This window comes from Bos javanicus, chromosome 6 (assembly GCF_032452875.1).
Source record: "Bos javanicus breed banteng chromosome 6, ARS-OSU_banteng_1.0, whole genome shotgun sequence".
NCBI lineage: Eukaryota > Metazoa > Chordata > Mammalia > Artiodactyla > Bovidae > Bos > Bos javanicus.
In genome coordinates this window covers 58,226,365-58,253,567 of record NC_083873.1, presented here as the reverse complement: position 1 = coordinate 58,253,567, position 27,203 = coordinate 58,226,365, and the positions used below count along the sequence as shown (strand labels likewise).

The 27,203-nt window shown below is 39.0% G+C and overlaps 1 long non-coding RNA gene and 1 other non-coding gene across 3 annotated transcripts in view; both read left to right on the top strand.

Moving 5' to 3' along the window:
• LOC133249454 (uncharacterized) overlaps positions 1 to 27,203 on the top strand; it is a 58,040-nt gene that overhangs the window by 7,924 nt on the left and 22,913 nt on the right. The window contains exon 1 of one of the 2 annotated variants that reach the window (XR_009736967.1): positions 3 to 25,446. The exons of the other annotated variant lie outside the window; for it this stretch is intronic. This is a non-coding gene — a long non-coding RNA (uncharacterized LOC133249454). Of the gene's footprint in view, positions 1 to 2; positions 25,447 to 27,203 lie in introns of those variants that run through there. 2 annotated transcript variants of the gene reach the window in all.
• TRNAI-AAU (transfer RNA isoleucine (anticodon AAU)) lies at positions 15,057 to 15,130 on the top strand. Its single transcript has one exon. It is a non-coding gene; the product is annotated as a tRNA-Ile (tRNA).

The following is a 27,203-nucleotide window of genomic DNA, read 5'->3' as shown; positions in this document are numbered from 1 at the left end:
ACACCATCGTCATTATCTGGGTTGTGAATATCTTTTTTGTACAGTTCTTCTGCATATTCTTGCCACCTCTTCTTAATATCTTCTGCTTCTGTTTAGGTCCATACCATTTCTGTCCTTTATCGAGCCCATCTTTACATGAAATGTTCTCTTGGTATCTCTAATTTTCTTGACGAGATCTCTAGTCTTTTCCATTCTATTGTTTTCCTCTATTTCTTTGCATTGATCCCTGAGGAAGGCTTTCTTATCTCTCTTTGCTATTCTTTGGAACTCTGCATTCCAATGGGTATATCTTTCCTTTTCTCCTTTGCTTTTTGCTTCCCTTCTTTTCACAGCTATTTGTAAGGCCTCCTCACACAGCCATTTTGGTTTTTTGCATTTCTTTTCCATGGGGATGGTCTTGATCCCTGTCTTCTATACAATGTCACAAACCTCTGTCCATAGTTCATCAGGCACTCTGTCTACGAGATCTAGTCCCTTAAATCTATTTCTCACTTCCACTGTATAATCATAAGGGATTTGATTTAGGTCATACCTGAATAGTCTAGTGGTTTTTCCTCACTTTCTTCAATTTAAGTCTGAATTTGGTAATAAGGAGTTCATGATCTGAGCCACAGTCAGCTCCCTGTCTTGTTTTTGCTGACTGCATAGAGCTTCTCCATCCTTGGCTGCAAAGAATATAATCAATCTGGTTTTGTTGTTTGCCATCTGGTGATGTCCATGTGTAGAGTCTTCTCTTGTGTTATTGGAAGAGGGTGTTTGCTATGACCAGTGTGTTCTCTTGGCAGAAGTCTATTAGCCTTTGCCCTGCTTCATTCTGTACTCCAAGGCCAAATTTGCCTGTTACTCCAGGTGTTTCTTGACTTCCTCCTTTTGCATTCCAGTCCCCTATAATGAAAAGGACATCTTTTTTGGGTGTTAGTTCTAGAAGGTCTTGTAGGTCAGTTACATTCAACAAATGTTCTTTGGAAAGTCTGAAGAGCTAGAGTACACTATCTAGAAGATTCCACTTATCAAAAGATAAGTAGAGGGTTTTCCCCTTCAAGGCATGTTGGAGCAACAAGGACCAGACCTAACTGTTCATCGTAAATAATTATGGTTGGATAAAATTTGAAAAGGTGGTTTTTAGACATTAGACAACAGTCTACATAAGACTGTGATCCTTGAGAGAAAAGAAACAAAGTGAACTTGATAATTACCCTGGCTTTCTGCCTGGAAGCAATTTCTAGAGTGTAGATTCAGACAGATCCTGGCAGCCTTGCTGAGTTGATGAGCTGGAGGTCAGAGTTTGGGGAGGCTAAGGTGAGTAGAGGCAGTGTGGGATAGAATTCTGGGAAGGAGGGAGCTATGAGAAAAATGTAGTGTCAATATGTAGTGAAGGGTGTCTTTTGCTGAACACCATGAGAGAAATGTATAGAATGGTACTCTACAGGGCTGGACAGAAAAGACTGGTGAACTCTAAGTTGAATAAATCCCAGGGCACACATGAAATGAGAAAATGTTTGTGGCTTGGAGAGCCAAATGGGTAAGTCCTTGTTCATCCTTGGAATATTCAATGGAGACCCTAAAGTAATTATACATTAGTAATGAGTCTGAACTATCCTTGGAGTGAAAGATCCTCTAGACCAGGGAAATATTTTCTTAAATTTACAGAGAGCAAATATTTTTGGCTTGTGGGTCATATGGTCTCCATCACAACTACTCAGTTCTGCCATTATGATATGAAGGCAGCCACAGGCAATACATTAGTGAATGGGTGTGACTATGTTCCAGTAAAACTTTATTAACAAAAATAGATGGCCAACCTGTGGGTTGTAGTTTGACCTCTGCTCTAGACCAGCATTGACCTATAGAAATATAATTAATGCAAGCCATATATGTAAATTAAAATGTCTAGTAACTGTAGTAAAAAATTAATAATAAATAGGTTAAATTAATTTTAATAATATATTCTATTTAACCCAATATATCCAAAATATCAATTGAACATATAATCAATATAAAAATTATTAATGAGAAGTTTGCATTCTTTTTCTCACATTAAGTTTTCAAAATTTGTGTATTATAGATGAAGCAAAACCTTTATATTTTATACCTATAACACATTTTATTTCAGATTAGTCATAGTTCAATAACCATATAGTAATTGCCATCCTGGATAGCACAATGCCAATCTCTTAAAAACAAGTTTTGATAGAATGAAACTGATGAGCAATTAACTTCACCACCTATCAAAACCAAACCCAATGCTCTTTAAAAGAAGACAGCACGATGTAGACACTTGTCAATATCAAGACATGCTAAAAAGTGGACCAAAAAAACACCAAAAAACAAAAAACAACCCAATAACAAAGGAAGAACTAGCTAAGATAAAAAGACCTAGAAATGAGAAGATAATATAATTAGCAGACAAGAGTATTAAAATAGGCTTTATTATTATGTATAAGTATTTAATGGAAAACATTAAAAGAATCAGAAGAAAAATGAAAAATATAGAAAAGAACTAAATGAAACATCTAGAGATGAAAAAAATACTATCTAAGATGAGGATTTCACTGAATGGGATTAATAGAAGATCAGGCATTATAGAAGAAAAGATTAGTAAACCTGCAAATATAGCAATTGATTTGATACAAGGTGAACCACAGAGAGGAAAAAAAAGACAAAAAAATAAAGGAAAAGAGATTCACTGATCTGTGGGGTAATATAAAATGATCTACCATAAATGGGGAAATGAAAAGGGGGCAGAAAAAATATTTGAAGATATAATGCCTTAAACACTTTAAGGTTTGATGAAAACTATGCTATGCTATGCTATGCTAAGTCACTTCAGTCGTGTCCGACTCTGTGTGACCCCATAGACGGTAGCCTACCAGGCTCCCCCATCCCTGGGATTCTCCAGGCAAGAACACTGGAGTGGGTTTCCATTTCCTTCTCCAATGCATGAAAGTGAAAAGTGAAAGTGAAGTCGCCTAGTCGTGTCCGACTCTTAGCGACCCCATGGACTGCAGCCTACCAGGCTCCTCTGTCCATGGGATTTTCCAGGCAAGAGTACTGGAGTGGGGTGCCATTGCCTTCTCCGTGATGAAAACTATATTTCATAAATCAAAAAGCTTAAGAGCTCATTTAAAAAAAAGAAATTAAGACACATAATAGTCAAATTACTAAAAACTAGCATTGAAGAGAAACTTAAAAGCAGTTAGAGAAAAGTCCACCTTACACACAGAAGAATCGACAAGTACATGACAATAGATTTCAGTTCAGAAACTTTGCCAGCCAGAAGACAATGAAATAACATCCTAAAAGTGCTAAAAAAGAAAAGTCAACTTCTGTATCGAATGAAAATATCTTGCAGAAACAAAAGTGAAATAAAAACTTTAGCAGACAAACAAAATTTCAGGAAATTTGTTGCCAGCTAATATATACTATAAGAAGTATTTTCTTTAGAAAATCATTCAGGCTAAAACAAAATGATACCAGATGGAAATTTGGAATACAGTGTGCCAAAGGTGCTAAATATGTGGATAAATAGACAATATTTTCTTTAAAAATTTCTTTAAAAAGTTAACCTCACTGTTTAAGGAACAAATAATTACAATGCATTTTTGAGATGTATCAAACAATTAGAAGTAAAATGTATGACAGTCGCTTGAAGAACAGGGTGGGGAAAATGGCAATTCATACTCGTAAGGGTTTTACATTATACATGAAGTGGTATAATATTATTTGAACATATATTATGAATTAAAAATACATATTGTAAAGTGTAGAGCAATCATTAAAAATTTAGTAAGTTAAAAAAAAATAACACCAAGAGTGCTATTTATAAAGAGAATACTAAGAATATAAATTAACTCAAAAGAACCAAGAAAAAAGGAAAGAGTAACAAGTTGAGACAAATAGAACGCAAATGGCAAATGGCATATTTGAACTTAACCATACTGATAATTATATTAAATGTAAATATTCTAAATAGTTCAATGAAAAATCAGAGATTGTCAGACTAGATTTAAAACAGTAAGTCTATTACATACTTTGTGTGAGAAAACCACTTTAAATATATAGACGAGATAGGTTAAAATGAACAGGATGGAAAAAGATGTGCTATACAAACACCAATTACAAGAAAGCTGGAGTGGCTATATTAAAATCTTGTTGATGAGCGACATGTTATTATGTCCTTTGTTCAGTTCAGTTCAGTCGCTCAGTCGTGTCCGACTCTTTGTGACCCCATGGACTGCAGCATACCAGGCCTCCCTGTCCATCACCAATTCCCAGAGTTTACTCAAACTCATGTCCATTGAGTCAGTGATGCCATTCAACCATCTCATCCTCTGTCATCCCCTTCTCCTCCTGCCTTCAATCTTTCCCAGCATTAGGGTCTTTCCAATGAGTCAATTCTTTGCATCAGGTGGCCAAGTATTGGAGTTTCAGCTTCAGCATCAGTCATTCCAATGAACATTCAGGACTGATTTCCTTTAGGATGGACTGGTTGGATCTTCTTGCAGTCCAAGGGACTCTCAAGAGTCTTCTCCAACACCATAGTTCAAAAGCATCAATTCTTTGGTGCTCAGCTTTCTTTATAGTCCAACTCTCACATCCATACATGACTACTGGAAAAACCATAGCTTTGACTAGATGGATCTTTGTTGGCAAAGTAATGTCTCTGCTTTTTAGTATGCTGTCTAGGTTGGTCATAACTTTTCTTCTAAGGAGTAAGTGTCTTTTAATTTCATGGCTACAGTCATCATCTGAAGTGATTTTGGAGCCCAAAAAAATGAAGTCTGTTACTGTTTCCACTGTTTCCCAATCTATTTTCCATGAAGTGATGGGACTGGATGCCATGATCTTCGTTTTCTGAATGTTGAGCTTTAAGCCAACTTTTTCACTCTCCTCTTTCACTTTCATCAAGAGGCTTTTTAGTTCCTCTTCACTTTCTGCCATAAGGGTGGTTTCATCTGCATATCTGAGGTTGTTGATATTTCTCGCGGTAATCTTGATTCCAGCTTGTGCTTCATCCAGCCAAGCATTTCTCATGATGTACTCTGCATAGAAGTTAAATAAGCAGGGTGACAATATACAGCCTTGATGTACTCCTTTTCCTATTTGGAACCAGTCTGTTGTTCCACATCCAGTTCTAACTGTTGCTTCCTGACCTGCATATAGGTTTATCAAGAGGCAGGTCAGGTGGTCTGGTATTCCCATCTCTTTAAGAATATTCCACAGTTTGTGGTGATCCACACAGTCAAAGACTTTGGCATAGTCAATAAAGCAGAAATAGATGTTTTTCTGGAACTCTCTTGCCTTTTTTACCCAAACGTTATTGACTGCAGTGTTTCAGTATTCACTTACATAACAAATCACTGACCACAGGCATTAGTTTCTGCAAATCCCCTGGTCAATAATGTGTTAATATTAGACAAAGCAGACAACGTAAAAAAGAATATTGCTACGAATGAGAAGGGATCTTTTATAATGATAAAGAGATCAGTTCCTCAGGAAGATGTGATACCCTTAAATATAATAGTACTTCAAAATACATGAAGCAAAACCTGATAGAATGAGTCAGAGGTCTGGAAATCATTTAAATTAATTGAAATTAATCAGTTGTGTGGCACTGGGGAAATTATTTGATCTAGGAGTGAAAGCTTGCTCCCTTATAAAAATGATAGCATGTATATCATGAGAATTTTATGAAAATTAGATAAAAGTACATGTGAAATTTTTTAAAAATCCAACTTCATGAACTAAAGGGAAATTTTAAAATCCACAATTACAATTGGATTAGCCAACAGTCTTCAGTTAGTAATCAAGAAAGAACATCCACAGGGATATTGAAGACTTGAATGACACCATCAGTGAACTGGATCTAATTGGCATTCATAGAATACTTTGCCCAACAACAGTAAACTGCACCTTCTTTTCAAGGTCACGTGGAACATTAACCAAAATAGACCATATGTTAGTCATAAACAAGTGCTAACGAATTTAAAAGTATTGAAATCATAGAATTTGTCCTCTGACCATAGTGCAATTAAATTTGAAATTAATAAGAACTATTTGGGAAATCTCTCAATATTTAGGAATTAAACAGCACACTTCTAAACCACACACAGTTCAAAGAAGAAATCACAAGGAAATGTAGAAGTATTTTGAATGAAAATGAAAACATATCAAAATTTATGTGATGTTAAAGCAGAATCTAGTCAAGGCTATGGTTTTTCCTGTGGTCATGTATGGATGTGAGAGTTGGACTGTGAAGAAAGCTGAGTGCCGAAGAATTGATGATTTTGAACTGTGGTGTTGGAGAAGATTCTTGAGAGTCCCTTGGACTTCAAGGAGATCCGACCAGTCCATTCTAAAAGAGATCAGCCCTGGGTGTTCTTTGGAAGGAATGATGCTAAAGCAGAAACTCCAGTACTTTGGCCACCTCATGTGAAAAGTTGACTCATTAGAAAAGACTCTGATGCTGGGAGGATTGGGGGCAGGAGGAAATGGGGACGACAGAGGATGAGATGGCTGGATGGCATCACTGACTCGATGGACATGAGTCTGAGTGAACTCCGGGAGATGGTGATGGACAGGGAGGCCTGGCATGCTGCGATTCATGGGGTCGCAAAGAGTTGGACACAACTGAGCGACTGAACTGAACTGAACTGAAAGCAGAATCTTGAGGGAGCTATATAGTTAAATGTTTATATTGGAAAAAAAGAAAGGCCTAAAATCAATAATCTAAGATTATAACTTTAAAAGAAAGGAAGAACAAATTAAACACAAATAAAGTAGAAGGGAGAAAATAAAGATACAGGCAGAAATTAATAACATATAAGACAAAAATAATAGAGAAACTCAAAGAAATGAAAAGCTAGTTGGTAAATTTCAATAAATGGTATAAACCTCTAGCTAGACTTATTAAGAAAAAAAAACATAGAAGACACAAACTGTCAATTCAGGAATGAAAATGGGATGTGCTGCAGATGCTGCAGACATCATAAGGGTGATAAATATATGACTAATTTTATGTAGATAAATCCAACAATTAGAAGAATGGGCAAATTCCTTAGAAGATACAATTAACCAATATGACTGAAGAAGTAGGAAACCTGAATATCCCAAATCTAGTAAATAAATTAAATGTGTAAATTAAAAAATTTCCCACAAAGAAAATTTTAGGCCCATATGGCTTCACTTGTGAATTCTAGAAAATATTGTAAAAAGAAACATACCAATGTTTCACGAACTCAGAAAATAAGAGGATGGAGTACTTCTGAACTCATTTTAAAAGACCAGTATCACCTTGACAGTAACATCACAAGACAGAGAGAGAGAAAGAAAAACAAGTAGAGACCAATATGCCTCATAAACATACCTACAAAAATTCTTAGCAAAATAATAGCAAGTTGAATTCAGCCATCTCTTGAAAAAAATAATGCCTTGTGACCAAAGGGGTAGGGGTTACTTCAGGAACGTAAAAAGTCTAGAGGAAAACCATTGAAGGTGAGGATGTGTGCCAATGGGAAATAAAGATAAAAAGGGAATATCACAAGCTCCAATAGTCTTGATTTCCATTCTTATTTATAGCAGCTGACATTTCTGAGCATTTATCACATTCCAGAAAGCATTTTCAGAGTTGTATGTGAATTAATCTCATTTAATCTTTGCAAGAACCCCATGAGGTAGGCACCATTTTATAAATAAGTAAACTAAAGCACAGAATGTTAAAACAAACTTCAAAAAACTAAGATCATGGCATCTGGTCCCATCACTTCATGGCAAATACTTGGGGAAACAATGGAAACTGTCACAAACTTTATTTTCTTGGGCTTCAAAATCACTGTGGATGGTGACTGCAGTCATGAAATTAAAAGATGCTTACTCCTTGGAAGAAAAGCAATGATAAACCTAGACAGTGTATTAAAAAGTGGAGACATAACTTTGCCTACAAAGGTCCATATAGTCAAAGCTGTGGTTTTTCCAATAGTCATGTACTAATGTGAGAACTGGACAATAAAAAGGCTGAGCGCTAAAGAATTGATGCCTTCAAACCGTGGTGCTGGAGAAGACGCTTTAGATTCCCTTGGATTGCAAGGAGTTCAAACCAGTCAATCCTAAAGAAATCAACCCTGAATATTCATTAGAAGGACTAATGCTGAAACTAAAGCTCCAATCCTTTGGCCACCTGATGGGAAGAGTCTACTCTTTGGAAAAGACCCCGATGCTGGGGAAAATTGAAGGCAGGGGGAGAAGGGGAGGACAGAGCATGAGATGGTTGGATGGTATCACCGACTCAATGTACATGAGTTTGAGCAAACTCTGGGAGATCGTGAAGGACAGGGAAGCCTGGTGTACTGCAGTCCATGGGGTCGCAGAGTCAGACACAACTGAGTGACTGAACAACAACAAAAAGCACAGAGAAACTTAAAAACTTGTCCACGGTCCCGTAACACTTGGACTTATACTGTCTGTCTCCAGATCCCTGTGGCTCAGATGGTAAAGAATCTGTCTGCAGTTGACCCTGGGTCAGGAAGATCCCCTGGAGAAGGGAATGGCTACCCACTCCAGTATTCTTGCCTGGAGAATTCCATGGACAGTCCATGGGGTTGCAAAGCGTCGGACACGACTGAGAGACTAACACACTTTGCTAATGTACTCTTTATACAGAACTGCTCATTTTCTGTGCTTTTGCCTAGCAAGACTGTTTTCATCATTCCTGAAGTGGCTCATCAGTAAAGAATCTGCCTGCCAATGCAAGAGACATACGATATGTGGGTTGGATCCCACAGTCCAGAAAATCCCCTGGCGGAGGAAATGGCAACCCACTCCAATGTTCTTGCCTAGAGAATTCTATGGACAGAGGAGCCTGGTGGGCTACAGTCCATGGGGTTGCCAAGAGTCAGACACGACTGAATATTCATACAACACAACAAAAACATTTATGACTTTTTCAGCCCATAGTTAAGAACTGCTTTCTGAGTCAAAGTATTAAGCAGTTACAAATGCAAAATATATTTTAAAATAAAAGTATGTTTATTAAATTATAAAACTCATGATACTAGAGTGGGAGATATGCTACTTTCAGATCAGATCAGATCAGTCGCTCAATCGTGTCCGACTCTTTGTGACCCCATGAATCACAGCACGCCAGGCCTCCCTGTCCATCACCAACTCCCGGAGTTCACTCAGACTCACGTCCATCGAGTCAGTGATGCCATCCAGCCATCTCATCCTCTGTCGTCCCCTTTTCCTCCTGCCCCCAATCCCTCCCAGCATCAGAGTCTTTTCTAATGAGTCAACTCTTCGCATGAGGTGGCCAAAGTACTGAGTTTCAGCTTTAGCATCATTCCTTCCAAAGAAATCCCAGGGCTGGTCTCCTTTAGAATGGACTGGTTGGACCTCCTTGCAGTCCAGGGGACTCTCAAGAATCTTCTCCAACACCACAGTTCAAAAGCATCAATTCTTCAGCGCTCAGCCTTCTTCACAGTCCAACTCTCACATCCATACATGACCACTGGAAAAACCATAGCCTTGACTAGATGAACCTTTGTTGGCAAAGTAATGTCTCTGCTTTTGAATATTCTGTCTAGGTTGGTCATAACTTTCCTTCCAAGGAGTAAGCGTCTTTTAATTTCATGGCTGCAGTCACCATCTGCAGTGATTTTAGAGCCCAGAAAAATAAAGTCTGACACTGTTTCCACTGTTTCCCCTTCTATTTCCCATGAAGTGATGGGACCGGATGCCATGATCTTCATTTTCTGAATGTTGAGCTTTAAGCCAACTTTTTCACTCTCCTCTTTCACCTTCATCAAGAGGCTTTTGAGTTCCTCTTCACTTTCTGCCATAAGCATGGTGTCATCTGCATATCTGAGGTTATTGATACCTCCTAAATTTTTATGTGACTACAAATGTTGCCATCTCCAAGAAGTGGAAAAAATACTTTCCCTTTTCTAGGTGTAGAACAAAATGCTTGTACTTTTCCCCCTGTGTAGACTAGAGTTCAGTGCTGGCACTGTGACTTGAGCAAGGTATTTAAGCCCTGTGGTCTTTAGCTCTCAAATTTGCAAAATGGAATAGGATAGTGTGAGGATGAGGAAGATATCCAGGTATTCTTTTATTCTCTCTGATTCTCCCTAGCTTTTCTCCTCCACAGTGCTTGAGTTTCAGAAGTTTGACCTTCTCCAGAAAAGCTTTTTTCAAACTTTTTGGACCATTGTCCACAATAAGAAATAACTTTACTTCACAAACCAGTAGACACATGATGCACATATATGTGTATAATGGAAGTGATCACCTAGTTTTTTGTACACACTAGGAAAATTATTACCTTTGAAAGTAACTGTGGTGCACCTATGGATTGAAGTCAATGGCTTTTCCATGGTTCAAATAAATAGATTATGGCTTGTATGTGTAAGTTTTTTAATGTTTCTATGAACCAAAATCACTATGGATTGTGACTGCAGCCACAAAATTAAGACACTTTCTACTTGGAAGAAAATCTATGACAAACCCAGACAGTTTATTAAAAAGCAGAGGCATCATTTTGCTGACAAAGGTTCGCATAGTCAAATCTATGGTTTTTCCAGGAGTCATGTATGGATATGAGAGTCGGACCATAAAGAAGGCTGAGTGCCCCAGAAGTGATGCTTTCAAATTGTGGTGCTGAAGAAGAGTCTTGAGAGCTCTTTGGACCTCAAGGAGATCAAACCAGTCAGTCCTGAATATTCATTGGAAGGACTGATGCTGAAGCTGAAGCTCCAGTACTTTGGCCACCTGATGCAAAGAGCTGATTCATTGGAAAAGACCCTGATGCTGGGAAAGATTGAAGATAGGAAGAGAAATGGAAAACAGAGGAGAGATGGTTGGATGGCATCACCAACTCAATGGATACGAGTTTGAGCAAATTCTGGGAGATAGTGAAGGACAGGGAAGCCTTGGCCTGCTGCAGTCCATGGGGTCACAAAGAGTCGGACATGACTTAGCAACTGAACAGCAACAACAATGAACCAAAATGTAGATAAAGAAGCATCTTGAGTAAACATTCTCTATGATATGTATACAAATATTAGTAAGAAGTAAACCCCGTTTACTGTGATCTAGTAGCCCCTATGCAGCCGGGGTGGAGACTTCCGGGGAGGGAAATGAGGGAGTGTTATTGGGAAGGTTGATATTGATGAGGATAAGATAATAAAAGTTGTGTGTGTGTGCACACTTGGGTGTGTGTACATGCACCTAACCAGTCACAGAACCCTGCCATCACCCCTTTCACCTCCTTCCTTCTAGCCCTGCTTCTGTCCTTCCACATGTTCCTCTTAGCCTACAGAGTTTAAGATTAGCAGTTCTTAATATTTCTTGGACCTTATCCTGAGAACAAGGATAAGGATGTATGTAACACATCCATTACACACAGAAAATTTCATATGTATCAGGGGTTCTGGAACCTTAGATTTAGGAATATCTGACCTGTAGAGTTTGTAAAAAGTTAATTCATAGATAAAACTATATTTAGCCAATAAATATATGAAAGGTGGTCAAGCTCACTAGCAATGAGTTAAAGAACTCTATTAGAGAACTCATAAAAAGATCTGTGTTACATATAAATGCTTTTATATATATTTAGAATATATATGCATTTGCCTACTAAGACATCCTCAGCTGCCTAACACTCATCCTGTCCTTCAAGACTCAGTTTCAGCATCACCTTTCCCAGAACCTCTGGTCCACTAGCCACCTCCAGCCCAGTGGGTAGGGTGCTGCTGAGGGCTCCGTGTTCCAAGATGTATTTCCCCTATTACACCACTTTTTGTGCCCTCCTGCCAGTTTGTTTTAGCGTCTGTTTTCTTTAGGTAAGAACACTCTGAAGATAGAAGCAGGGCTTTGTGTCATTGCGTCTCCATTGCATAACCTAGTGCCTGGCCACAGGAGGCTCCCACTAAGTGACTATCTGACGGTAAAATGCCCACACTTGCTTTCTGGCATCCTTAAAGAACTATGAGACACTGAATTTTTTTTTTTTCTTTTCTTTTTTTTTTTTTTTTACAAACCCTTGTGTCGAGGGGAGACACTGAATTTTTAAAATTTCTTGCCGATTACCTTTTTGCATAGAACCTAGATTGAAATTTAGAATCACAAAACTATTGTACTTTTTAAGTGGAAATGACTTAGGAGGAGTTGTTTTCAATTAAGTGTCAATAGACTAGTGCAAATTCTCACACTCAAAGGAAAAATGATAAAAATATGAGCAATGGAGCAGATTTTTAAAAAATAGGTTAAATGATGCTTTCTTATTCTGATATTATGTTTCCCTTTCATTTTAAGGTTATTTTTTGATTCTATGCTAGTATTTTTTGAAAAGTTCTATTAAATCAAAAATTCTGGAAATTTCCAGCTCTAGTGTCTTTCTGCTCAGAACTAAAATCCAGAGAGATTGTGATTTTGCCCATGGCCAAAACAAGAAATAAACATTTCAGTCCAGTATCTTTCTGCTATTATGTTTAATGCAATTGTGTACATTTAAAATTTTTACAGATATGTTTGGTGCAATTGGTTTTCTGTTCAGCCTTTTAAATTTAGAAATGAAACGGTCAGTTAATATGTTTGTTGTTTTATAGTCAGAAACAGGTTTGCTCTCTGAGAAATATCTATAACCATATGATATTGCTGACTGTCAGTGTTTGGTGAGGTTTTAAGAAATGTCAGAATCTTCAAATTATATATATATATCTAATATTAATATTGGGGCTTTCTTTGTGGCTCAGATGGTAAAGAATCTGCCTGCAGTGCAGGAGACCTGGGTTTCAGGTCTTGGGTCAGAAAGATCCCCTGGAGAAGGGAATAGCAACCCACTCCAGTATTCTTGCCTGGGAAATCCCATGGACAGAGGCGCCTGGTGGGCCACAGTCCTTGGGGTTACAAAGAGTCGTACACAACTCAGCGACTAACACTTTAATATTGACTTTGATATGGAATTAAAGACTGTTTTCTTTCCATTTTTGGATGTGTCTTAATTTTGAAGGTGTTGTAAGCACTTTAAAAAGAAGAGATTTTGAATTTGGCTATTGCTTTAATTCTGATTTTAAACATCTGAATACTGTCCATCTAAGAAATTCCACTTCTAGGAGCTCATTATAAGAAAATAATGAGATGTGCCGAAATGCATGCATAAATGTGTTCATTAAAACATTTATGTTAATAAATATTAGCAAAAAGCATAAATACCCAATAATAAAGAATTGGTTAAATACTTTGATATCGTCATTTTATGGAAAGTGCTTTGGTTATTAAATATGGCTGTATTTTATCTTCTTCTATATACCTGTATTTCCTAATTTTTATCAATCACAAATATTTTGTACTTATGTAACTTATTTGAAAAGTTTTAAAATTTGCCCAACTCAATATTTTGTCTGAAATTATGTTCCTTACTTGTTTTTCTTATGCTTTTTTCCAATTTGACATTTTAATTGAATAGCCAAAGTTCAGTGTATGTGGACTCTTAAGTTTTAATTTTTCAATTTTACTTTTACATCTTCTGTGTTTATGTAGTTTAGCGTAACTTCAGCATCTGACACTGAGCTGCTTATAGAACAGCACAGAATCCAATGAAAAGCTGTCATTTTTGTCTGAACACTATGCTGTCCTGCAAACTCATATCTGAGGCCTGAACATTCTAATTCTTGATAATTTAGTATCAAGAAGGACAAGCACACCCATAAACTCAAAGATCTAGAAAATATTTGAAGATGTAATCAGTTCAAATATTCTTTTTTTCCTTTGTAGTTGGCTGCATCTTAGCTCAGAGTAGAAATTCTGGCTACAGCTTTTTGCCAGGATTGCAGCCTGCTGGCCTAAAAGCCAGTATGTATAGTATCTTTAGCATTTACAGCTCAAAATTGCCTCTTTGAAAGAGGAAGACAAGTGGTTCCTGATTACATCATAGCTAAGTATGCCTGTGTGTGCGTCTGTGTGCATGTGCGTGTCTGAGAGAGGAGGAGGGGGGCGGGGAGGGGATGGAGGAGAGGGAGAGAGTGGGATGGTGTAAAGGGTTTCTGTTACCTTTGGCACTAGGTTCATTGCCCATGTAAAGTTCTTGTAGACTCCAGTAGTTCTTCCTAGTAGTTGTACTGTGTTAATTAATTAATTAATTGTTTAATGTCTGGCTCTCTTTCTAGAAGTCAAGAGATATCAGAGCAGGAACCACGTCTCCACCCACCACACTCTCTTTTTGCTTAGTTTCCAACACAGTGCTTTTTGCATATGTAGTGAGGATTTATGAATATTAGTTAAGTAAATGCATGCGTGGGTCTTAGAAAACTTGATTTGTTTATTTTCTACCATGTGTAACAGTTTCTATGGTTGCTTTAGCTCCCCCTCCTCCTCTTTCTTCCAGTTGCATCTTAAAGCCATGTTTAGAATGGGGTGGAGCAGGGACAACCATTGCCTCAGACTGAAGGAGATGCCTGCTGACACTCCATCCATTTGTGAGCTTCCTAAGGTGGGACTTGGGCTTCAACCCTGTTAGGATCAGTGTTCGTGCTTCCCTTCCTGGCTCCAGATAGTGTGATAAAAGCCAAGCATCTGTTTTACCATCTGCAGTAATACAAAGGTGTAGCCTGCATTGGAGAAGGAAATGGCAACCCACTCCAGTGTTCTTGCCTGGAGAATCCCAGGGATGGGGGAGCCTGGTGGGCTGCTGTCTATGGGGTTGCACAGAGTCAGACACGACTGACGCAACTTACAAGCAGCAGCAGCAGCCTTTTTAGGACAACAGATTTGGATGCCAGTGTGACTATGGGAACTCCAGCTCTCTCATAGACAAAGTATACAATCATCTTTAATTTGTGCAACATGCTAGGCTTTGCCTCAAGAAGACTTGGTGAAGGCGGCACTTCTGTCTGTGTTGTTCATTGCCCTATCTTCATCCCTAAGGACAGGGCTTGAATGCCCACTCTGTGGGCACTCAGTAAATGTTTGTTGAATGAATGATGAATGATGAAATATCCTCATAGCTGAAGAATGTCATCTTGTGTTTGATGTGCCATTTTGGCAATAGTTCCAGTTAAGCTGGCTGGTTAGCTCAGTTGGTTAGAGTGTGGTACTAATAATGGCAAGGTCGTGGGTTCGATCCCTGTATGGGCCATCAAGTCTACTTTAGGGCTTCCCAGGTGGCGCTAGTACTAAAGAACCTGCCTGCCAACGCAGGAGATGTAAGAGACACGGATTTGATCCCTGGGTCGGGAGGAGGGCATGGCAATCCACTCCAGTATTCTTGCCTGGAGAATCCCATGAACAGAGGAGCGTGGCAGTCTCCAGTCCATAGGGTCGCACAGAGTAGGACATGATTGAAGTGACTTAGCACACCAGTTAAGAACTTGAAATGTGTGCTCTTTATGAAAAGGCAACCATTTACTCACCGTTGCCCCCCCCCGCCCCCACCCATTACTGTTTCCATGCTCCCATACTCTGCTGCATGAGCCTTCCAAACAAGATGCCAATTCTCCATTTTCCTTTATAGAACAGGCCAAACCATTCATGTTGGCAATCATGTGCTAGTGAGTATGTTGTTACAAAATTTCCAAGTCTTCTGATCAACCCACAGACTTTACTAATATAATAAATTCATTTTTTAAATGCATTTTCAAATCAATGTTTTCCATAAGAATACTGATTTTTGTTGTGTGGATTCAGAGAACAAATGGTGATAATATATGCTAAAATTAAAATTGGTCTGCCTCCTTTTGTAAACCAGAATCTTATCACTTCCCAGCTTAACTTTGTCTCTCAGGAAGCTCAGAGGTAGGAGTTATGCCCACTCGTGCTAACCCTCAACTTTCTGAAACAGGGACTTCATCTCTGTTTTCCTTCATTACTTTGTTTCTTGAATATGAAAAATATATATGGTATTATGCTTTGTTGAAAGTAGCCTCAAATTCTTTTTGGTAGATGGGAAATTATAATTAATGAAAAGAAAAATATTTGACTGTTCACAGGTGCTTTTCAAAGCCTGCCTTCCATGATGCTATCAATGCCTCCATCTAACTCACTGGGTATGGACCCTCTTCCTGAACCCGATTTCTCCAGTGTAGAGGCACTGGGAAATAGAGGTGTTTTATGTTAGAACGTTAGCATTCAGCAGAGAGAGCCCTGGGTTTGAAGTCAGCAGAGCTGAGTTCTTATTACAACTCCATGAACCGCTGGAGTGACCTTGGACAAGTCATTTAACCTGTTTGTCTTCTATACATTGAGTATAAAGTCACACACTGTACCAACTACCTTGGGTTCTCCTGATGTTGAGGTAAGACATGTTCACATGTTTTGTTAACAGTTACAGTTGTCTACACGTCTGTGTCCCCACAAGTCTATAACATTCTTTAAGATCAGGGACTGCATCTTGTTCATCTTTGTGTCATCAGGGCTTGGCTTGTTGACCTGAAGATGCGGAGGGCATTGAATGTGGGTGACACTAACTTACTCATTGTTTTCTTTCAGCAAAGTTCCTCTGGTGTCTGTTCGTCAATAAACCTTCATTGGTCAGCTGATCTTAACTGAATACTTTCTGCATGCTTTTTACTACCCCTCAGATATTTAACTGTGGAAGATGTACAGAGGATAAACACAGAAAAATGAAAATGCACGCATGTGCACACATACATACACCACCCCATTATAGATTCCTAAATGTCAGAGGTCACAAAATAGTGGCTTAAGGGCTAAATCTGCCTTTAAATGTGCTTTCTTTGGCTCAAACATGAATTTTTAAAATGTAAACCAATAACTTAAAATCCAGACATGTGGATTTTGCTTCTTCGTGAAGTTGTAAACAGCTGGTCACACCAGGCCAGCTGCAGTGTTTGCAGGGACAACTCGCAAGGCAATGCTGGCCATTACAGGCATTTCCTTGATGGGCCAGCTCAGATACAGCCCTGTCAGTCCCCATTGTCTCTTGAACACCAAGGTAGATAGGAGCTACCATTTTTGATCACATTTATTATGCTTGCACTTGGGTGGCAGCATTTACTGAGTACCAGGAGAAGGCAATGGCACCCCACTCCAGTACTCTTGCTTGGAAAATCCCATGGACGGAGGAGCCTGGTAGGCTGCAATCCATGGGGTCGCTAAGAGTCGGACACGACTGAGCGACTTCACTTTGACTTTTCACTTTCATGCATTGGAGAAGGAAATGGCAACCCACTCCAGTGTTCTTGCCTGGAGAATCCCAGGGACGGGGGAACCTGGTGGGCTGCCGTCTATGGGGTCGCACAGAGTCGGACACGACTGAAGTGACTTAGCATAGCATAACATAGGCACTATTCTACGCTCTTTGCTTACCTATTCATCTTGACTGTTGTTGTTTAGTTGCATAGTTGCGTCCGACTCTTTGAGACCGCATGGACTGTTGGCCTGCCAGGCTCCTCTGTCCATGGAATTCTCCAGGCAAGAATACTGGACTGCGTTGCCATTTCCTTCTCCAGAGGATCTTCCCGACCCAGGGATCGAACCCACATCTCCTGCATTGCAGACAGTCTCCTGTGTTACAGGTGGATTCTTTCTGACTGAGCCACTTTATATACCCAAGAATGACAGGTAGGGAAACTGAGGTGCAGTTAGTCTGTGGTGGATCAGGATTCAACCCCAGGCATTGGGCTCCCAGGTTCTGGCTCTTCATTGCTCAGCTAGCTATATAATATCTTGGTGGGGAGGGAAGGATATAAAAAAAAAATCATACCTAAGAAGTGATTTTGTAGTTTTAAAGGTATAAAGAGTCATGAGTCCAGGCAGGTTAAATGTACCGTGCAGAGCCCTGGCTGGAGATCTGAGCACAGTCTTGGTTAACGCCCAGTGCAAGAGGGTGCAGACAGGAGACAGGCAGGAGGTGATGTGTGGCAGCAGGGGACTGGGAGCTTGGGTCTGACTCCCCAGGGAAGGGGATGGCCCTAGGCTTCTTAGGGTGGCCTGAGCTAAGGTCAAAGTCCTGTGACCCACGTGGTGTGGGATGAGTCGGCATTCTTATAGGAGTTCTGCTGAACTTCATTCATTGCTTTCACAATAGAAGAAAGTCGATTTTGAAACCCAGGTGTCCCTATAATACTGGCCTGACTGTTTACTTCTGCTTCGGTCCCTGAGTATATGAGCAAATACTTCAGGCACTACAACGAGCAGAAACTTGAGACAAAGCTTATCTTGTAATGCTGGGTTTTGCATCATATCCAGGGTGTGGTGTTACTTTAGAAGGCAGGTTCAATAATTACGTGTTTACGGATTGAGCAAACTCTGCATGTGCCTGGCAGGGCTCAGGATTTATACTTTTGGAGCCTAGGGAACTTATTTAGCTGGTCGGCAGGCTTAGTACCTGGATATAACAAATGGTCACAATATATTCAACACATTTATGTGTATGTATATGTATTTACATTGAATATTTATGCAACACCTGGTATTGAATCATATTTATTTACAAAATAGCCTAGGGAAGCTTGGAGATAAGTGAATCAATTAAAGCTAATTAGGCAAGCCCTGATCATTGAGCCACCTCATGTGTCCTCTCTTGTTACATATGATCTATTAAATAGCACATTTTGTGTTTTTGATGTAGCCTAATGATATAATAAAGGGACAAAAAATGAATGTTAAAAGCATTAGGGTCACCAAAACTGCCTTCTTTAGAAAATAAGGATGGCTATTAAACAGTTACACTCTTTGTTCTCTTGCCCTATTATTATGTCTCTCTTTAGGAGAGAGATTGAAAGCATGTTTATTGCTCTGTTCTTAACCAGGCTTGTCAACTACTGCCATACAGTAAGTGTTTAAAGCATCTGTAATAATGAATTGCAGCCCACACCCCTGCCTCATCTCTGTTTCCCTGCTTTATTGCCCTTTGATAATTTCTTCCATTTCTGTTTTTGCATTTTCAAGGACAACACAAGGCAGAATAGTTATATGATTCAGGACTTTTAAACACACTTGAAATATGGCAATCACTTGTTATTCTTGATAACAAACCTAAAGGCAAGCTTTCAAGCACTGACTTGTCTTCTCCCTCCTCATTCCAGCTACTCAGACTTACAGAGAAGGACTTTGAAATTATCTGCTTAATTGGGTTGCATGTCACTGCTGTTGGTAAAAGTGGCTTTGGGATACAGGTGTTGGTTTTGGGGGGAGGGCTTTGCTGTGGTTTTACATGTCTTGTCTTCATTGCTTTGCTATCTTTGAGGACCAGGCAACATCCTTGGCTTGTTCTATTCCCTTCGAGGTTGATGCCATTTGAGTCTGGCCTTTCTTTGCTCTGGCTGTTCAGGTGTTCTGGACTTGATATCCTGCTCCTTTTGGAATGGACATCAGAGGTCCACATACAGGCTTTTGGTGCACTTAGAGTTATGCTAGGAGGAGCATGAAATGACTTCCCAAAGGATGTGGTTCCCACCCGCTTAAGAACTAAAAAAGGGAAGGTCATGGTTGGACCAGTAACCCATCCTACTTGGCTGTCAGTTTCCTTATCTGTAAAGTGTTAGAGTCAGACAAGATCATCTCTAACATCCTTTTCTGCTCAAATATTCTGAGCCAAAGCAGGCTGAGAACACATCTACACTGAGAATTCTGTAATTTTAATAATTTTCTGGAAAAGCACGATGGTGGTACCAGCTAACAAGACTGAGACAGAGTTTGCAGTCAAATGGAATTAAGGATAAACCCAGTTCTGCCAGGTTTTTTTTTTTTTCCTCTGTAACCTTTAGCATATCACTTTTCTTTGAGGCTTGTTTCTCATCTTTAAATGAAAATACTACTACCTACCTAGCAGAGTTGTTGTACAGATTTAATACATATATTAGCATGCATAGCCGACACATAGGAGTCATTCTGTACATGGTGGAAGTTACTCTAATGACAGTAATCTTATGAGTATGTGGTTTGGGGAATACTTGAGGGTTTGGAATAGGTTCAGTCTAAGGAAGATGGCATATGGAGAAGTCTTTGAAGTTGAAAGAGTACTAAGGATGATTTTGAGGGTAGGGTAGCTGCTGAAGGAGATAATGCCAAGGATGTGATAAGAAACAAGTGAAGGGCACTGATGGGCAAGATCATTCATTCACTTAATTCCAGTACTTGCTACAGGTGTAGGTACTTTCAGTGAGATCATCTCCTTGTGATCAGTGTTGTTTTGTGCCTTGTCCAGTATATTATCTTCCAGACACAGAGTCAACCTTTGTGATTGAAGATGGTGGCACATTGATGACAACATGTCATGGACATGGACATGTCTGAAAAGACCAACTCAAGATAAAACCCAAATATATTCCAAAACCCAAAGATGGAGACTGTTTTTTATTTTGTAGCTACTGTCAATGCATGTAGAGCCTGTCACTTACTATTTCTGCTGACATCTGGATTCTTGAAAATTTCACTTTACTTTAGATCTTCTTAACCTGGACTCCTCTACTCCAGCGGATTTTTTAAGTCCTTGAGATTCTTTGCAGAACTGCATGTATATGAGCATGTGTGCATTCTGGGAGGGGTCAGACTTGAAAAAGCCAACAAAGCTGCTGAAGGTGACTAAGAAAGAATTAAAATGATTTTACAAGATGAAAAAATGATCTAACACAAACACAGAGAGGTCCCCAAATACTTGCTTGTTTCCACAGCTTTGATAGGTCCACACCTTCTTCTTTCCTCTAACAAACAATGCAATGGGTGAGTCTCTTTGGCAAAGTTTTCACATTTTCCAAGCAGCTCTTTATGACATGATCCGGAGTTGAATGGTTTGGAAGATTTCTGGTGAGTGGATGTGGAGACTTTGTGCTTTCTTCATTGTTCCTAGAAAGAGCAGTAACAATTAAAAAAAAATTTTTTTTTTAATTTCTTTAGGAAGACTAAAGACTCAGAGAATAAAGTTTCCAGGAAAAGAAATGAAAATGATTTTGACACCAGCAACCTAAAAGAGTAAAGTAAAAGTGGCAGGGTAATAAGATTTTTAAAGAAAAAGAAGGAATAGTGCTTGTTATCCAGATTTCGTTTACAAAGAGAGTTAGTCCTTTGTGTCCGGCTTTGCCTCCAGGCCAGCGGGGGCCACAGGGCCACTCCTCAAAGAGGGTTTGGGAACCTTCTCTCTTCCTCCTCCCCTCCTCCCCTCCTCTCCCCCTCCCTCTCCTCTCTCCCTGTCTTTTCTCTCTCTTTCTGTATTTCTGTCTCCTTCTCTCTCTCTCTCTCCCCCTCTCTCAAACACACACACACACACTTATCTTTAAAGGGCGCAACCTTCATTGTATCACCAGTATTAGGATTTGGAACATCTTAAGGACATGTTGACCCCCACAAATCTAAATTAGGAAAGGAAGTGAATTTTAGTTGAACCTGCTTTGAAAATACAGAACTTCTCTTTTAAGAAACAAGAGGAAATAAAGAACTAGATAGAATTTCTTGAGCCTCTGTGAGGCCAAAGCTCCTGTTGAAGCTTTCTGATAGAGTCAAAAGCCCCAAATTCATCATTCACCAAATTGTTACACAGATACAATGATTCTCTTAGATACTGGCTGTGGAAGTTGCTCTTTAGATGTTTACTTTCTAGTCTGGGAGACAGATCTCACAAACATGGAACAATTAAGGAGAATAAAGTAAAGTCAGACTTCTGAGAAGGGAAAGCTTAAGTGGGCTGGAAGAATGCATCAGGTCAGCAACACACAAAAATTGATGTACTTCAGCAGGGGAATGGGTAAACGAAACTGATGGTTTCAAAAGATGAAATACTATTCAGTAGCCAGAAGTATGGAAATAAATCTATATGAGGCCACATGGATAAGTTTCAAAATATTGCTAAATGAATTTAAAGTAAAAAATAAAGCAATTTGTTTAGGATGTGTATAGCATTATGGTTTCCCAGCTGGTGCAGCAGTAAAGAATGTACCTGCCAGTGCAGGAGACATGGGAGTCTCTGGTTTGATCCCTGGGTAAGGAAGATCCCCTGGAGAAAGAAATGGCAAACCAATCCAGTCTTCTTGCCTGGGAAATCCCATGAACAGAGGACCTGGCGGACTACAGTCCATGGGGTTGCGAAAAGGTGGACACGACCGTTCATGCAAACACCAGCATAGCATTATACCATGTATGAAGAAAAACACATAAAATAACATCATTTATTCTTTGTGTGTGCGTGTGTGTATTACTTTCTGAAGACCTGGAAGGAAACACCTTAACTCAGAATCATGGTTACTTCTTGAGGATGGAGAAGGATGACAGTCAAAGTTCCCTTTAGTTTCATCTGTTTCATGCTGCTTTTGCATTTGGTGATTTCCTCTGTTGACTGGGAGTCTAGAGGCCCAGCTTTCTTCTGCAGGAAGAAGTTGAGGGTTTTGTAAAGATCTTGCCTTCTCCTAATACACCACATGACTTCCTGGTAGTCAGGGCCTCTAGTAGGTCTTTTCCATTTTTTTTTTTTTTTGGAGGTTTCCAGCAAAGTAATAAATGAAGAAATGCCAGAAGAATGTTACAAGCGCACTGTACATTTAAACTGTCTATGTTTAGCCGTTAAAGATGTGTGATGATGTTTCTTCAACCCTGTCTGGGTATCTCTCGTAATACCATCAGAAGTCTATATTTTAAGTCCCAATTGTCCCCCTGCTGTGCTCCTCCAAGTGGCCCCAGGGAGCCAGAGAAAGAGCCTGTGTGGAGCAGGCTGATGGACTGACAGTGGGAGGCCTCTGAAGGCATACTCCAGGGCCTTTGGTCCTTCCCCAGGCTTAAATTCTCCCTTGCACCTGGCGTTTGTATCTAGAGGGAGGTCTTGCCTGCAGAATGGGTTGAATTTCAGCTCTGTGTGTGTGTTCTAGAACATCAGATGGAGAAAATTTCACCTTTCCTATTACTACTGAATCCTGCTCCCACAACACTTCCTCCATTCAAGGCATTTAAGGTCAAACAGGCTTTTAGTACAGATTCTGGGCAACTCAGCCCAAGTCTGCATCCCCCCATGTCCAAGGAGAATTGGGGCCAAATGGGGCTTATTACAGTTTCATAGGCTGTAAAATGTCCAATCGTTTTATTTTTTAAGTAGGAAATGTTTATCCTAAGAAAAAGTTGCTAAGGGGCATAAAATATTAAAACTTGCATCTATTTCACTTTATAAAATGGATTTCATCTTCAAGTCTTTTCACTTGGTGAAATTCTCATAAATATCTGGAGAATGTGATAGCCTTAGCCAATTGTGAGCACACTTCTGAGCCCTTTTGAAGAGGTTTGCTCCTCTGGTCTCCCTCTTTTTAATATTCTATGGAGAGTGGATGTCTGATCTAAAGCATTCTCATTATGACAGCACTACTAATCATTTGAAAGAATACATTCATCTAAACAAATACTACACTCCAAGGAGAACCAAATGCTAATGCACATTTTATTAGACGAAAAGACAAACAATATAATTATACTTGAATTTCAGGGAATCAAAGAGTAAAGCAAAACTGACATCAGAGCCCAGAGCCGGGTTTAGGTTAGCCATACATGCATTCACTTTTCCACGTTTGGAAAGTTTGTTCATTCAAGCTGAGGGCTACTTCACCAGACTAACAAAAAGGAAAATGTCTATCAGTTTTTTCTTTTGTTCTTTTCAGATCCTGTTCAAGTGCACACAGAACCAGCAGGTTCACCAGAAAAGCTATTGAGCGTTTGCTGGAACACATTATGCAGGGTAAATTTCTCCTGGAATGTTGCCAAGGGTTTTTTATGCTTCTGTGGTAGGCATTTCTGGAACATTGTCATTTAGCCAAGCAAAGAACATTTGCTTAAAGGATAGAAAATGTTAAAAAATTCTTGTTTGTTTAAAGGCAGGTTAAATAGCAGTATGAGCTTAGGGTAGGGCAGCAAAAAGCACTTATTTCTCTAAGTGATCTGATTAGGTTATTTAATTTTGGGAGGGGGGTTGGGCTGGTTAAACAGATTTGTAGCTTCTCCTAAAATAATTACATATTAATATTTTTTTTCTAGAAAGTGTCTTCCAGTGCTTAACTTTCTTTGATGTGATTTAGCTTTTTTTTTCTTTATTTCAAAACTGAAATTTTACTTTAGTGATTTCTCATGTTTATGTATATAGGAGCTACTAGTAATAGCTAAAAAAATTGGAAGTGCAGAGCACATGCTAAATTAGAATTTCTTTTTTTGACTTATAATTTCAGAACTAGATCATAAAAAATTAAAAAGGAAAACATGAAAATACCTTTAAATTAGAGCAGATAATATTTTTAAAGGATTACAAATTGGAGTAGAAATCCAAAGTTCAAATTTTTTTTAATTTAAATTAATTTATTATAATTAGAGGCTAATTACTTTACAATATTGTATTGGTTTTGCCATACATCAACATGAATCTGCCACGGGTGTACACGTGTTCCCAATCCTGAACCTCCCCTCCCACCTCCCTCCCCCGAAGTTCAAATTTTGACACATAAAAAAATATGACATAAACTCTCCCCAGAAATTATTTTCTAATGAGTATTAAAATCTAATCCCAAACCACCTCACTTTAACAAAGTTTCATTAATACCAAAGTTAGCATCAGATTCTCTGCAATACTTACTGATATGTAAGGGCTCTTGTTAAATGTGGCAAGGAAATATCCTAAATATAAAAGTTTGAATTTTGTCTAAAATTTGAATTTTATACAAATTTCATACAAAATTTGAATTTTATACAAATTTTATACAAAATTTGAATTTTGTATAAAAGTTGGCAATTTTGCCATTTGCTGGCTGTGTGATCTTGGGTAAGTTACTTAGTGCCTCTGAGATTCAGTGCCCTCTGTGTAAGACAGGAATAATGATACCTATTTCAAGGATCAGAGAGGTGTGAGGATCAGAGATATTTGTGAGGAGTCTCAACAGTGCCTAGCATCTTGTAAAGGCTTAAAAAAGTATACATTCCTTCCTCATCTTCCCCAATCCATTCCACCAGAATAAACCAATTTGGAGATTAAAATAGTCAAAACTGTGATCTAAGTTAGAATCGTGTTGTTTTAGTGTTAGGATATTTCTGGCTGCTTCTTTTCTACTTGGACCTTAAATATACAAGTGTCAATAAGCATTCTTTAACAAAGTTAATCTGTTTTTATTTTGATAGGGCTGATTCCGATACAATGCTTGGAGAACTAAATGACACGCAGGAGAGTTTTGTCTTTATAGGGCTGACTCTGTTACTGAAAATGTACTCCATGAGAAGTAAATACGGTGCTACTTTCACCTACTTAATGTTGAAGTTAATTCATAAGGAAAAATATGGCAATTCTCCTTTTATAACTAAATCCTATGGAATCTGCTGCCTCCTGTATTCAAGTTCGGGTTATGATCTTAAACTTGGCTCCCTTCAATTGAGTTTTGTTACATACGTGGCATGTTCCCACAGCTGAACCTCCCATCGGTAACTTGCACCTGCAGTTCACAAGATTCAGCCCAGAGACATCTGTACTTCCTGGCTGCTCAGGTACCTACAAGCTCTGGCTGTGGGCTTTCATGCCAGTTTCTTGGCCAATTGAGACACTGCAAACATTTGGGCGTTCCAGTTTCTGCAACTTTGCTTTGGTTCTTTAAAAACAGCTCTTCCCCCAGCCCTGGCACATCACCATTTCTCTCCAAGGCACTCTTTGTAAAATGGGAAGGCTGGTGTCTGTCATTTGCATTCCAGATTGAAAAGAACAAAATCTAGACTTTCTGGCTCTCTCTCTCTTTGGAGTCATGACAAACTAAAGAGGATATGAGATGTATTTCTTTTTGTGTAAAATGCAGATGTTCATGTTCAGTTTTCCTCATTTGCTTTGAGCTGTTTGTATAAACCATAGCCCCAGTTTTAATAGATACATGGAAGGTAGAGATACTGGGAGGAGAAGATGGTGATGTGGAAAAACTATTTCTTTCTCATTGCCATAAGACATTTAATTCCTGGAAAGAAAATTTTGTTGTTGTTTAGTTGCTACATCATCTCTGACTCTTTTGCAACCCCATTGACTGTAGCCTGCCAGGCTCCTCTGTCCGTGGGATTTCCCAGGCAAGAACACTGGAGTGGGTTACCATTCCCTTCTCCAGGGGATCTTCCTGACCCAGGGATCAAACCCAAATTTCCTGCATTGCGTTAGGATTGTTTACCGCTGAGCCATCAGGGAAACCTAGAAAGAACATATATAATGACAAATAGAATGTCTTGATCTTTGGGCCAGAATCTGTGTTATGGATGTGCAGGTGTGCACATTTACAGCTGTCATAGCCTTGGTTTCTGTTGTTCTTCCCCCAGCACAGCACATTCTTTCAAGGTAAAGCAGCTTGATGATGGACCAGGATCTTTGGATAAAGAAGAATAGACACAATAGGCAAATTCATAACAATTTCTTTAATTAAAAAACCCTTAAAAAAGAGAATATTAGGAAAGAGTGCGGCCAAAATGGCACTCTTCCTCAAATGGATTCTGGACTGAGGGATGGAGTTGGAGGCAGATGTGATATGATGTAAACGCAGGTTCTTCAATATTTAAAAATATTTTTGGGGAGGATAGTACTGAGAATCTATGGGTTAATGTAACGCCTTTTTTTTTTCTTTTTAATTTTTATTTGAGTACAGTTGCTTTACAATTTTGTTTTGGTTTCTGCTGTATAGCAAAGTGAATCAGTTATCTGTGTACATATATTGCATCTTTTTTAGATTTCCTTCCCACTTAGGTCACCACAGAGCATTGAGTAGAGTTCCCTGAGCTATACAGTAGGTTATCATTAGTTAGTTATTAGTTATCCATTTTATACATCAGTATCAATAGTGTATATATGTCAATCCCAATCTCCCAATTTATCCCACCTTCCTGTTGTCCTCCTTGGTGTCCATACATTTTTTTTCTCTATGTCTGTGTCTCTATTTCTGCTTTGCAAATAGGTTTAGCTGCACCATTTTTCTAGATTCCACATATATGTGTTAATATATGGTATTTGTTTTTCTCTAACTTACTTCACTCTGCTTTTTAACATTGTAAGTTTTGGTTAAGGTAAACCATTAAAATTTGAAGAGTTTACATTTCCAACATCAGTGGTACTTCCCGCCTTCCCTCCCCACACCCCCATCTTCTTCCTTTCTTCTCTTCTTGCTTGTAATGGGCAGGAAACTTGCCTTCTTCAAGATGCTCATGATACAGTTAAGAAAGCCTCCAGGAAAAAAAAATGCAGATAGGCTAGAGCAGAAAGGGCTCTAGAGAAAAAATAT